This window comes from Ascaphus truei, chromosome 10, assembly GCF_040206685.1.
Source record: "Ascaphus truei isolate aAscTru1 chromosome 10, aAscTru1.hap1, whole genome shotgun sequence".
NCBI lineage: Eukaryota > Metazoa > Chordata > Amphibia > Anura > Ascaphidae > Ascaphus > Ascaphus truei.
Genome location: NC_134492.1, coordinates 47841868 through 47857347, shown reverse-complemented (window position 1 = coordinate 47857347; position 15480 = coordinate 47841868). Strand labels below are relative to the sequence as shown.

General features: G+C 39.1%; 1 protein-coding gene across 1 annotated transcript in view; it reads right to left on the bottom strand.

The window, feature by feature from the left end:
- BRINP3 (BMP/retinoic acid inducible neural specific 3) overlaps window positions 1-15480 on the bottom strand; it is a 642890-nt gene that overhangs the window by 500392 nt on the left and 127018 nt on the right. The gene's annotated exons all lie outside the window — the stretch shown is intronic.

Genomic DNA, 15480 nt, shown 5'->3' with positions numbered 1-15480 from the left:
ACCTACGTATATTATCAAAAGGTTTTTCTAGCTCATATGTCAAACATGGTAATCTGTCTTACTTACAAGTCCAACAAATAGAATGTCTCAAAAAAGAACACAATATAGTTCTAAAAAACGCCGACAAGGGCGGGGCTTTGGTCATATTGTCCAAATCCCAATATCATGCTGAGGCTATTAGACAATTGAGTGACAGAAATACTTATCTTCTGTTACATGGCAATCCAACCTCTGAGTACCGCCTTGAGTTATTGGAACTACTGGAGACAGGGCAGATCATGAATGTTATCAATCACAAGGAATATCTATTTCTTTCCTGTCCACATCCCGTGATTCCGATATTTCACCATCTCCCAAAGATCCATAAGTCGCTGGTCGACCCTCCTGGTCGGCCCATTGTTGCGAGTATTGGATCTTTGGGAGATGGGTTATCGCGGTATGTGGACAGGTTCTTGCAGCCCCTGGTACACAAATTGCCATCTTACATTAGGGACACCACGGACTTCCTCGTCAGTATGCAGGAGTTATCTTGGTCACACGAGTACAGGTGGGTCACTATGGATGTGACCTCCCTGTACTCTATTATTGAACACCAACACGGGTTAGAGGCTATTGAGCACTTTTTGGATCAGTCTACTTTATCTATCTCACTTTGCACTTTTTTACTACAATCCATATCTTTTTTATTAACACACAATTATTTTTTATTTGACTCACTTTTTTACTTACAGAATTTGGGCACTGCAATGGGCACAAGTTTCGCTCCATCGTACGCAAATTTATTTATGGGTTTATGGGAATCACGTTTCATTTATCACAGCACCAATTCATATCGTCATAATATCGTCTATTATAGACGCTATATTGACGATTTGATCTTTATTTGGAAGGGAGACGAACAATCACTTTATTCTTTTTTCACTTATCTCAATAATAACACTTATAATATTAAATTCACTTTTGAGCACCATATCAACTATATTCATTATTTAGATTTACTCCTGTATATTGACGCAAATAAAAACATACAATCTGACATTTATAGGAAGCCGAACTCGAGAAACACATTGTTATGTGCTCAGAGTTCCCACCCTCGATCATTGATTAAAAATATACCAGGGGCACAATTTATTAGATTGAGAAAGTTATGTTCAGACAATGAAGTGTTTCAGTCCCGCGCAAGGGAAATGTCTGACAGATTCTTAGAACGAGGATATTCAGCTAAAGACATAGATATGGCATTCGCCAAAGCAGACCAGATGGATAGGAGTGAACTTGTGTGCAAAAAATCTAAAAAATATATCTCCAAGCAAGATAGAGACACATTAGTGAGAAATAATAACAAAAAAAGTCCTTTCTTTATTAGCACATACAGCACACAATCCCATGAAATTTGTAACATAATTTCAAAGCACTGGCATACACTGCTACTAGACAAAGACATTCGCCCTATGTTGGCACAGGGCCCCAGATTTTCCTATAGGAAAGCAAAAACCCTTGCGTCACATTTATCACCTAGCATGTTTATGTCTAAGTCAAATTTAACCCAAATTTCTAGCATTCCAAAAGGATTTTTCAAATGTGGAACTTGCTCCATGTGCCAGTATGCTAGTCAGGTGAAATATATCTCCTATAATTCAAATCTTAGGAAATACTATATTAAGTCCTTTCTTAACTGCAATATATCATTTGTTATTTATGTTCTTTTCTGTGGTTGCGGACAAAAATATATAGGCCGCACTATAAGACCACTCAGAATAAGAATTTCAGAACACGTTCGATTGATTAAGAAAGGGGATATTAATCATCCAGTTCCCAGACATTTTGCACGTTGTCATCAAGGGGGTATCAAAAACTTTTCCTTCTCTGCCATAGAACACATAGCTTGCCATCCCAGAGGAGGCAACAGGGAAAACATGTTAAACCAAAGAGTGATGTATTGGATACACACTCTCAACACTCTCCATCCATTCGGCATCAACCACGAATGGGAGTTAAAACATTTCTTGCATGGTTGATGTCCTAAACAGTGTTGGGAGTGTGTCCCCATCCATCCTCATACATACTTTATTGTTTATATAATTATTAAATTTCATAATAAATACATATTTCCAATTAAACTATAAATCTACCTGGTATGAATATGGTCCATAATGTGGTCATTTTGTGTATAGAGGTTATACAATTATTGGTCGTTCATGATGCTCTATCTGTTTAATTATATGTCATTAAATATAATTTATGTACATAAATACATGATAAAAACATCATTTTCATTAAATAATTGAAACTACATTAGGTTGTTTAAAGGTGAATATGTTAACCATGCGAAATAGGAAACAGTATTGTTTGAACATTAATGGTTACCAATTATGATAGAGACTTATGTGCAATGATTATTTATCTTCTTCCCATATATGTGTTTCCTCCTAGTGCAATAGAATTCCCAGTTACAATTTTATATTTCGGTAGCTGTACATTATTTAGCTTTGATTTTAATGTGTCATTTTTTGTCTAATGTCTTTGTAATAGATAGTTGTTATCACATGTTTGCATGTTTTTGTCAGTTCACAATACATCTTGATAGACAGAATCCATCTCCACATAAGGGCTCAATGATGATCATATAACTCATTAATTACTTTCCACTGATCTCAATTAAAAATCAGCCAATAGGAGACAGGATCCTGCCTATATAGGATGTTAGTGAAGAGATTCATTGTACTCTTTGATAAAGTTCCTTGCGGAATGAAACGCGTCAGAGAAGGTGAATCCCTGTAATGTCCAGCACCAAGTTTGATTAAATAGTGATTTTATTTATTCATGGCTGAGCTCCTTCGTTTGCTGTGACCGCCGAAGCTTCTTTTCTTCTTTAGCTGATCCTTAGCCTGACAGTAACACCTGGGTACAGGAGAGCCCAGTGAGGTATTATAAGTGCACCAGCAAAATACACAGGGGTAGCACTACTCCACATACACTTTGGGTGGGACTGCATTACGGACACCGAGGGTTTAGGTGCCTAGGGTGCCCTCAGTACTTTGGGGGAACCACACCGGGTGTGGGGATATTGTGTGGGGTGTTATTGTATTGTGTTATGTGCGTATGTTAGTAAATCAGTTATATATATACCTGTGAGTGTATTATTCATTGTAATTGGTTCCTGTGAGGGTTAATCCCACTGCGCTGGGATCCCTCCCAGGTTGCGGCACTGTAACCAGAAAGAAAGAGATCACCTCAGGCTCCCAGTGGCGGAGAATTAGGCTTCCTGTAAGCAAAACAGGTAATCAGCATGCGTAGTGCCCATAGTCAAATAGTCTGGTGCAGACAAAATAAAACTATATCTTAGTTCCCATAGTCATAGGGAAAGGTGGCTACATTTGGAGGCACTGCTGAGATTCAGACCTGGGGTGCACGATCTAAATTAAAGACAGTCAGATCAAGAAGGGAACATGTCCCTACCATCCTGCCAGAGTGTCCATGAGTGGGCACTGCAATGCCATGCATCTCCCCGTCATGTAGTCACCATTGGCCAGGTTCCAGTATCACTGCCCTTGCCTGAACTGCACATGGAGACAGATGCCGGGGTTTACTAGATATAAAATGGGATACAACCCTTCTGTGGAGTATGTTCTAGTCAACTGCCGCGGTGATATACCGGAGGGCAATATCTCACAGTTTATACCGCTCCATAAAGCCCCACCCAGTGGATGTCCCCTCATATACCCCAAACTAACCATCAAGACAGAGACCCCTAATGTCACCCCTAGCATGGAAGAGTGTCAGGTGCTCACATCTGTACCCCTCCCAGGAAGCCCTAGTCAGAGCAAAGTTGGCAGTCGACGGTCTGGTTGGAGCCACCACAGTACCAGCAGTTTGGATGGGGCTCAGCTACTCGCTGGAGTTCTACAACAACTGATGGAGAAGATAGGGCAGCCATCCCCGACGCAACCCTACCGCAAACTCAAAGCCTTCTCTGGCATATCCCCCACTCCCATTGGAGAAGAAGAGTTTGGAACATGGAAGGAACATACCCTGTATGTGCTCGACGAATGGTCCTGCTCAGAGGCCATAAAGAGACAGTGAATAGTCGAGTGCCTATGGCCCCCAGCTGCTCAACTATTATGAATGCACCGTGAGACTGAGGGAGAAGTCACCGCCCATGAGCTAGTTGAACACCTCACCTAGGCCTATACTGCAGAGGATGACGAAGATGAACTCTTGGCCCAATTCCATGCTCTCCACTAGGAGGAGGGAGAAGAACTGTTCGCATTTACTCAATGCTTGCAATTGTCCTTATGGGGATTGCTCTCCAAGAAAATTATCCCTCCGCTGTAGTAAATGAGTACAAAGTACAGCTCATGAAAGGATTTCTACCCTCACACCCTATAGCCCTCATGATGTGAGGTGCCCCTCAGGCCGCTACACCGGCCAGCTTCATGGAATTGATGAACCATATAAGGAAGCAGGAGGTTCAGTTACATTTCCACACTCCTAAGAAGCAAAGAAGTGACCAAAGGGGCTTCGGCCCAGAAGTCTAAGGAGACAGAAAGTGCCGAGGATAACCCTCCTTCAGTGGCGCCTGTCTCCGCTTCCAGGGTGCCCCGGAAACTACACCTAGTGCCAGTGCAACCTGTGGTACCCACTGCTATAACTGCAACTGAGAAGGTCACTTTGCCAAGGACTGTCCTAAGCCAAAAAAAAACACCCCTGGGTCCATGGCCTTCACCGTTCTGAAGGCCGAACAGCCATTCTCCTTCTCGGATAGCGCCACTGCGCCTAGCCCCGGAGAAAAACCCCAACTGGACACCTACAGTCAAGTAGGCCCTGTGGCTATAATACAAGTCCTAGTGGAAGGAATATACTGTACTCCTCTGCATTGCTGGATACAGGGTCGCAAGTGACCATTATCTACAGGCCATGCTACGACCTGCATCTGAAACACCTGCTTATGCAGTCGGCAGAGAAGATGAAACTATGGGGCCTTAGTAGCGAAGACTACCCCATCGATGGAATGATTGAAGTGTGGTTGAATATACACCAACTGAACACCAACAAAAGCCACCCCATGGAAATGGAAGCTCCGATATGTCCTGAACACCGGGAACATCCAAGTTCTCCCATCATACTGGGGACCAACGCAGATTTTTTTTTTGGGGGGGGGGGGGGGGGCAACTTTACTACAGTAATACATCACAAGCCTCTGCCAGGCAGTGAGCATGCTGGGAGATGTAGTCTTTGTGTGTCAAAAGCCATAGGGGAAAGGACAGGCAACAAGAGCCCTATTTAAACAAAACACACACTCGCCCGAAGTTCCGAAGCTGATGAAGCAGGGAGAGAGCTGCAGAAGCCAGGTAAGTCCTCGCGGAACCCCTGGTTGCGACAGCCATTTTGTTTTAAAAAAAATTTTTACGCAGCCTCATTATGTGCACTCTGTGTACTACGTTATCACGGGGTTCAGCTGTATATATTCTATTCGATAAACGATTACTCACATGCAATGTATGTCAAAGGAAATTCCCAAATCTCCCTGTTAGGGGCTTCCACAAGCTTACATGAATAATTTCAGTAATTACAAAAAATGTCAGTCATCCTGAAATTAATAGTAGATGCTTATGGCATCCGGCCATCGTGTTGCATCTGACATTAATTTGGCATGTTATATGTACTGTAAGAGGAATGTCCCCTGCTTCTTGTAATGTTTCCCCACTTCCATTGATCATTGATTACTGGAGCTTGAGAATTGCTGCGGCATACTTTCTACAGTTATTGAAATCTATTTCAAAAGCAGAATGTACATTCTTTATTTTTAGCTACAGTACTGTATGTGGTTTGGAGTTTTGAACTCCTTGGCCTACATACTGTACAGAAAGATTGAATTTTTTTTAAATTATTTTTATTGAAAGGTAAACAAGACATAATAAGCATGCTAATTGTTATATAGTGTATGTAGCGGTCTGTTCCCATTTTCATTGTACACATTTCCCCAATAACAGTTTTTAAAAACACAAAACAAGAAGATGCTGCTTTCCTATACGACATCATACTGTATATAATGAGGAAATTAGGTTTGACGTCAATCTACTGTATGAGTTAATGAACTCTGTTTCTCACTGTGAAAGGTTGAGTCCCAGCCTTTTTATTTAAAGAAGCAGCAGCATCAGACCCTGGGAAGAATGAAAGAGGCTTTTGCTGTTCTCTGAACATTCTTTTTATTAGGTATTCCACATTCAGGTGTACAACAACCAGTTCCCCCAGCGTGATGTCTCCATACAGAGAGTAGCCAGCAATATCTGCATTAGAAAGTTTGCATCCTCATATCACATAGCAGCAACAAGGAGTGCAGAAGGGGCCTCCTCATATCACATAGCAGCAATAAGGCGTGAAGAAGGGGTCTCAGGAAAAGAGACTCCCCTCCCTTTTATTACTGGTTAATTAGGACAAAACCAAATAAAGTAAACCACACAGGGGAGTTGTCTCCCACAACTTACACAATTAGCAAACATAATACACTTCACACAACATACAATTTTCTATAGCAAGCCCCAAAACAGTACCTTTTACAAACATCCCATGCATGTCTTTACTCTGCTAAATAAATGATATTCATTATCACTTACTTTAATTCCCCCCCACCCCCCATACCATGGTATAATCTACCCTGGATGGTATGCAGGAAGGAAACGCCCTTTTCCTTTTTAACAGAGACTGCCCATGGCTGTGTAACATCAAACTGTGTTTAACATTAACTATACCTGCATTATACTGACTGACCTCAGGATACCACATTAAAGGTTAGTAAAGTTTCTGATAAAGGAAACAAAAAAGATCGCTGGGCCCAGCAAAAAGCAAAACAGAAAGAAAGGTGGTGCACTTGATGCCAAAAAGCAAACATGCATTTAACTTACACATAGTACAAGCAGCCCTGTCACACTCACTACAGTTTGGCTAGACTTTGAACAGTATTTTTGCGTCTCAGAATTCTGCATGAGAACTATACTGTAAATTCAAACCGGTTTAGTATATGTTGTTCCGTGTCTTCTGGCAGTGTGTTAATAAAATAGATCCATGTATTTAAAAAAGTGTGTTTTTCACTGTTTCTAATCCAATTCATCTTAAAGATGAACATTCCTTTTCCTTTTACCCTATTTAGTCCTGGTGGTGTGTTACCGATCCAGTATTGTAATATTGCCTTCTTAGCAGCTAAAGAGATTGTTGCTAGGAATTTATAGCGCAGCTAAGCGTAAACTCAAATTTCAGTTTTATCATCTCAAAGCATTAGTTATGAACTTCTTTGCAGAAGTTATATATTTTTTACATTGAATACTAGCAAGATGACCCCTGCATCAGGTTAAATAAATATAATGTAATGGTGGTGCTCCCTAGGTAGGTAGTTGAACAGAAACTAAATCAGAGAAAGTAACCTAGTATGGGCACTCGTCCATCACCTGGATGATTAATGAATTATTTAAAATGTAAACTTTAATTATTATCCAAATAAAATAATGAGTGTTAAAAAGATAATTAAACGCATTGGTGATCCTGATTAAAACACTATAATAAATGTTCAGGATATTTTTCCACATTCCCAGTACAGTGCAGTACAGTAAGTCTGCAGTGGGGGCTGAGCACTTTTTGCAAATAATAATAATAATAATAATATTATTATTAAATACTTAAGGAAAGGAAAAGTACAACTCAAAAGTCAAAGGTCTAAATTAAATTGTTACAGTTGCGTATAAAAACCACAAATCCCAAATTTATTACACACACAAACCACAAATGTATCACCTTTATAATCAAGTCAATGAATAAGTAAAGATCATTTTATAATGCGGCAACATTCATGCTCGATAAAATACATTGTGGACATTTATTAACTTCATTTTATTTCTACTTCCGCTGTCACATATCTATTTCTGGATCCTTTATACTTTTTTTTAATGCTACAGTATATTGGTAGGATTTGTTGAACAGAACATAAAGGTTCTTCTTGTAAGAGATCTCTTGGCACTGAGATCCATTCCTTTATCCCAGTGTCTTTTAGGGTTCCTTCCTCTTTATCTAGCCATTGTGTTTCTTGTAGAAATAAAATTCGTAGGGAAAGTGACTGTAAATGGTTTGTTTTCATGTTGATTTTGCCTACAAGCTACGTCATTGTGCTGTGTTAATGAATACATTCTGGGGCCATCTTTTGGTGATGTCATTATTGTAAGACCTGTGCATCGGCAATTGCAAGATTTGCAGTATTCTGTAAAACATACCCTCATTGAGTTATTCTGGCTGCAATGTTGCAGTTGTCCATGGCCCAAAAGGAACTGTAACTCCAATTGGCATTGCAGCCTATGACTAGCACATTTCCTCCTCTGTTACCTACTTAATTCCAGGAAGTTGCTCCTTACTGGCATTTCAACTTTAATTTTTCACCAGCCCACGTCACTATAACCTGACTATGCCCCACTCCTGTCCCTGTTTATGTTACTTTGCCTGCTATCCTATTTACCCAGGATTGCATGTCTCTGCCCTAATTAAACCCTCTTTTTCTATAATTTTCCTGCCCAAGTTCTGTCATCCTCAGTGTTCTCAGCCTTATGCCTGTGTCCAAGGTATCTCCAAGAAAGAAAACCCTTTTCCCTGAGGTATGTACATCTCCATGGAGCTTTCAAACACTATATTCTGTAAATATTTTTTTTTTACGTAACCAATCAAACAAGTTAAAATGAGAACAAGTACAACTTTAACAGTCTTGCTTCATGAACATTGTCATGTACGAAAATAGAGAAAGTGGAAGGTAGAGCACTGCAGATAAAGGCAAGGGCTGGAGGCAAAAAAGTTAAAGCCAAAAATAAGGACACACATCTAAAATACTCTGGCGCGTTTCACGCTGTGGAGGCGCTTTATCAAAGAGTAACACATTTTCCCTTGAACACTTCTTAAGTAATAGTCAGTCAAAGGATCACTTCCTAAAGATAATTGGTTAATTATGCAAACAATCAAACAGATGTAAGGAATAGAAGTCTATTGGATAAGACTTCATTCAAACAGCTGACCATTACAACAGAGTTTAGTGAGTATTGTACAGTAGTTAAATGATATTGTAAAGCGCTGTAAAATCCATAGTTACCCATCTGTAGCTGGTATGCCATTCTATTCTCTGTATGTCAACAATTATTGATTGGTATCTTTTAAAAATGATGGCAAAGATTGTAACATCGGTTGTAAATATATATCAACAAATCATGAAAGCCCATCTCTCCAAAGAGCCAATACTCACCATAATGGGATGTCCAGGCGGACTTGTGAGCGACTTATGGATCTGTGGGAGATGATGAAAGATGGGCACAACAGGATGAGGAGAATAGAGAAAGTCCAATTCCTTAGCATTTAAAACATAGAGGATTTTCCTCAGATCAAGTAATGCAACCAATTCTTATAGAAACAAGGTGATAGGATCTTTTTTTTATTTACTATAGGCATTAACATCAGACAATTGTCTGAGTGCCTCGTGTTTGTACTTATCAGCAGACTGAACTACAATCGCCCCTCCCTTATCCGCATTTTTTATCACAAGTGATTTATCTTGTTTTAGATTTTGAAGTTCTTTAAGTTCGTGTTGTTAAATTGTTATGTGGTTGTAGGTTAAATGTGTAGCCCTCTGCTAAGATCTTAAGATCCCTTTCCACCAATTTGTCAAAGGTATTAATGTAGGGATATTTGGAATTGTATGAACAAAAAGTAGATTTTCTCCTAAATATTGTATGTTCATAACTAAAAAAAGTTGGACAGGGATTCATCCTGTGTATCATCCTCAACATTTTGCTCCATATATAGATCCTACATGTCAGAAATAGCGCAATGCTCTCTAAATGTGAGATGAAGATCATGTTGACATGATTCTGCTTCACCATCTACAGAAACATTCTGTGATGATCCAGCAGAATACATGGTCGCAGATGTATCAGTATTTTGCTTATTAAAGAAACATTTCTTAAGACTTAATTTCCGTGTAAACCATTGTAAATCAATGTACGTATCAAATAGATGAAAGTCACTTTGCTGGGCAAAGTTAAGCCCTCTATTGAGAAGAGATAGCGGTCCTGATGTTAATGTTTTATGAGAAATGTTAATGTCATTGTCTTCAGGCGCATCTAAGAATATTTTTGTTCTTTTTGCTGAGCCGCTTGTTTCCCCTCTTCGATCTCGTCCTATGGATTTTTTTTTCGCCCGCTTTTTATTCATCTGTGAAAAATGACCTGATAGACCTGGAGTAGATGAATCCCTCTGGTGTGCACCTACATAGCTTTTTCCTCTCCATGTGTATGATGTAACATCAAATGATACTGAAGGATATCGATTATCCCCATCTGAAGCATCAGATTCAAAGCTGGAAGGGTCAATATATTTAGATTTCAAAATGGACTTCTTAGGTGTACTTGAAGAACCCTCCCTTTCTCCATGTGGGCGGGACGGTGTCTTAGGTCTACCTCTGTTGGCCTTAGAGATTACAGTTTTTTGCCAAATGTATATTTCATTTCTGTCGTAATCAAAACGCTCACGTTCAAATTTATTTTGCTTCTTTTCCATTATGATATTCTCCATAGACTCTGTTCGAGAGTAGTATATGATCATTACTCTCGAAATGCTCCATAGATTCAAATGTTTTAAGTTTTGTCTGCAATATTTTTATTTCTGTTCCTAAAGCCAATCTCTCTTTGGATTTATGTTGGATGATCATATTGATGAGTTTGAAACAGCATTCATCTAAAATTGCTTTCCAATCCTGTTCAAATTATTTACTACTAAATCCAAAGGTAGGGGACTTCTTTATCCTTAATCCTCTTGGCTCAATAAATGTAATTTGTGAAAAATCTCATTTGGATTTAATGTCCTGTTTTTTCTCCAGATTAAAGTGTTTGTGATCCTTCTCCCGATAATAATAATAATAAAAAAAAAAAGCGTTTTTGTCCTCTCTGCCATTCTCAACTTGGCTGGGTATAATAAAACAAATTTAAATCCCTGTTCGAAAAGACTGGAGCAAATTGTTGAAAATGCTCTCCTTTTTGCAGTTATTTGTACTGACAAGTCCTGAAATAGGAGTATTTTGTGCTCTTTGTACTTTAGGTCTCTTTTTCACACACACACCCCCACCCCACCCCCATGTAAGCATCAATCAACTTGACTCTGTCTTTGTAATTCAAGATACATACTGTATAATTACTGGTCTCAGTCTTGTATCTTTATTTGTCCTTTCCTATGGGTTCTTTCGATTGTTATCCCAATGTCTATGTGATTCCGTCCCAGTTCTTGTGTGAGCCCTTTTGACAGGACCTGGAGGTCTTTGCCCTTAATATTTTCAGGAATACCAATGACTAACGTTATTTCTTCTATGGCTATTTTCTAAGTCTTCCAGTATGGTCCTGAGCGCTGAATGTTTTTTGGGTGCTTTCTGTGTTTTCCGCACAGATTTATTCTTTGCTCAACCTCATCCAGTCTTTGTGCATGTGCTGTACTGTAATTTGGTTTAAAGCTGTTTGTATGGACTTGTATTTCAGAGAATTGTCCCTCAAACATTGGCAATACCAGATTAGTCACAAATTGATCAATCTTTACTGCTGGATTGTCTCCTGCTTTATTTTGTGCTATATTTTCTTCAATCAGATTATTTGTTTTAAGTGTATAAGAGAAGAAGGTTCATTACCTGCTTGCATTTTTTTCAAAATCTTGTCTTTTGCCTTTGCTTTTTGTGTGCTCTGTGGTTTGTCTAAATATTTATCCATTAAGTATTTTGGTTAGACATATATAGGTAATCACTCTAAAGATTCAAAATCCAGTTCCTGATTGTTATCACCAGTTGAATTAAAAACACTTTGCTCCTTTTGAGCTTGAGCTGTTGCTGTTCTTTTCCATTACTGATAAAGTTTCGTTTTTTTTTTACTTATTGGTACTGATTCTGAGAAATCTGATTTTTGGCCTGTATTGTACCATTTTAACATTTTTATTTATCTGCCTCTTATGTGCAACACACAGCCTCTTTTTAAGTGTAGGTTTTTGTGTTCTCTTGATCTTATACCTCTTTTGCTTTCTTTTGGGAACTGTACCCCTTAATTATACTATATTTTGGGGCCTTGATGGACCATAAATGTGTTGTGTCTCTGGGGTGTTGCTGTGTGTGTGATACAGTAGATTTTACTCATGTTCAACTTGGTTGCTTGACTGGAATTTTGCAGTACTTTCCCTCTACAGACTGTTACTGTGTCTCCTGAATAGGATGGGTCTTCCTAAAGTGTTCAGGACCTTCCCACACATGATCTTGGCCCTCTCCAAGTGGTTGCACCTGGAGCGCTTCTCCCCAGGGATGACGAGACAGCTGGGTATTTCCTGGTCCCGTGTCCCTTCTGATTTGTTTCTCTTCTAACTGTGCACCTCTCACATGGCACCAATCTGCATTAAACGCTGGGAAAGTCCCTTCCTCTTCACAGCTGGACGTGTTTTGATGAGGTTTTTTCTTCCAGATACATTTACTATTCAGGCCACATGCTGTCTGTTGGCCATCTTATTTATTTTTTGCAGTAGGCCTTTTAGCTTTTAATCTGCTTGCTGAGGTATTCTTGCAAAGAGCATGTTCCTTTTCATATGGACCTTTGTTTGCTGCCTTAGCCTCCCTTTTTAGTGGGATCTGCTAGTTGCAGGTGCACTATGGACCCCGATAGCCTCTTATTATTGTGGCTCAAGGAGCTCAGTAAAAATGTGGCCGCTCTTTAGGTCCGCCTCCCGGAAGTCCAATACTTTAAAAAATATATTTATAATTATGAAGTAAATTGAAATTATTACTTTTATTCTAATACATACTTTATATAACTCCCAATTCCAACGTGACCTACATGCAACTTTTACTATTTCATATTTTCAGCAGCCGTTCTTGTTTTCAGGTTTGCAGTGTATTGAAAAAACAGAACAGGGGACTTTACGTATTTATTTATTTTATTGATTTTCTTCAGTTATCTCTATGTAGAATGCAATATTTCTCTTATCAGTAAATAATTACCAATTGTAACAGTTTTATGTCTCTGTAAAATTGCAAACCATCTTAAAACTGTACCATCTAGTTTCATGATGTGATATACTAGCCTGTGCTAAAGCAAAGCTAATCTCTTATCTCAAAATGCTACAGCAACACAAGGTTGCCTAGCAAGTGAAAATCTAAGTACAATTATCAATAAACCCTTTTTTCTCAAGTGAACTGTTTCACATACAGCATTGTGCTTTTTAGTCACTTTGTCTGTAAAGAGAGCCCTGGATGGCGACATGACATAAGGCCGAGGGGCCCATCATCTTAAGGTGCTCTGATGTCAGGCCAGGGGGAGTGGTTTAGGACGGGGTACATGAGGTGAGGGATCCTAGCTTCCTTTTTCTTCTACGATCTACTGGAAGGAAGTCCCACCCACCCTGTTTTTTCGGCATGAGGGATGTCAACATTGGAAGAAAGATCAGGATTTTGCTTTGTTTTGTTGCAGTTTGTGGTATGTGTTGGTGGGAGTAATGTTACTCTGGGAGGGGGACTCAGTCAGTGATCTTCCAAGAGGAATTAATGGAAGTCGGTACCATTCCAGACTACAGTAGGTTTGATTGGCGTGGTAGTGACCTTCTGATGGGGTCTTTATGCATTCAGACTAAGGTACTGAATGGCTAGATGAGCACAAGCTGAGGGTATACCTCAAGCACTGTTAGACGTGGGCAGATAAATCTGGCTGGATCCCTGGTTGGGGATAAATAGGGAATATGTATCTGTTATAAAAGCTGTGGCCATTAATTTCTCCAAATAAGTTGCATGGTGGGTTTGTTGGGAATGGGAGAAGGGTCCAGCTCGAGGCATGGCTAAGTCATGTATTTTCTAGTTCAGGTTGTGTAACCATATAAAATCTACATTACGTATATAAACAGCACAAAGGATTCGATAACTATTTACTATAGATCTCTTATTTATTGTAACAGGATGGCATTCAGACAGGTAGATGTGAGGAGTGCTGATTCCTTTAAGCCATGATGTAATTTGTAGCCAAAATGTGTTTTCATTTTCACAACTTTAAACTTTATGTATACTTCAAATCCCATCTTCAGGTACATCTGAAAAATAGTTATACTCATAAGGCATATTAAATATGTATTTTTACTGTTTATATCATTACAGATTTAAATGGTACAATGCCATTGTCGCATAATACTGTTACCAGGTTGAAAACAATCATAATAATCTACAGATGTAGCAGCCATGATTACTCCCACTGACACATTGCAGCAGGACCCACACAAAGTGCCTGGAAGAGCAGATGCCATTTAATTAATTTAATTTAATTAGCCGTGTGCAGAAAGGGTCAGGGCTACCATGCTATTGCACCCAGCAGGTACAATAACACCGGCTACATAAGTACTGTATGATCTTCCATTTACTAAGAATATTGATTTTAATTAGAGTACAAACCATTGTGTACGTACAGTATGAGACATTGTGCATTAAAGAATCTGTATTAAAGCAGGTTTAGAAAAATATATATTTCCACTTGAACTGTTCAAAAGAACAACAGTAAAATTAACTCAGTCTTAAAAGCAACTGTTTAGAGTAAATTAAAGAAACTGGGTGAGTAAAATTGATATTAGGGAAAATTTCCGATGATTATAGATCAAGCTCCCTGATGCTAAAATACAGTAAATTCATAATTAGCCGATTTGGGGCCAAAATAATAAGGTTTTGCTGTTCCTATTTTGGTAATTGATGTGAGTTAATAGAGTTGTTTGAGAGGAGACACATGAACAACATTGAGGGACATGTACAGTATGTGTCTCAAACTGAAGCACTGCTCCAAATCTGGTGCATCTTTGTTGACTCGCTGTTACTCTGCATCATGCTCTACATCAGGGGTGCACAAACATGGGGGCGTGCCCCCCTGTTTTGACGCAGCAGTTGCAGAGGCCCCAAGGCAATTAAATTAATGAATCTTTGATTCATCTTTCTTCTCTAATTCACCTATCTTCTCTGTCTTCTTTCCCCATCTACATCCTCTCTGTCTCCCTCCCTTCTTCTTGTTTGGGTTGTTATCTCTGAGTTTTCCCTCCATGTCTGTGGATAATAGAGGGTTTTCTCCCTGTATGTACGCTCCCCTCTTTCTCGCTCTAAAAAAGGGGTTCCATGATTTCTACAGTCTCCATTTGTGCGTGTATTGTTCCTTCTATCTATTAAATGTTACTATGCCATGTAATTTCTCTTTAATTTATAAGGGTTTCCGTTGGGATTTTGAAGAACATCCCCAAATTCCAATTTGGTAATAAATCCATACAGCTCTATTTTTATCTGCTGCCATTTGGATAACATATGAGAAGTTTCTAGAAGTCACCATATCAGGTGTGTGTTATCCATATTAGGCCTACTTTATGCCTTGATTAATTAAAGTTTGCATTGACATTACGGACTTTCATTTGAGCAAGAAT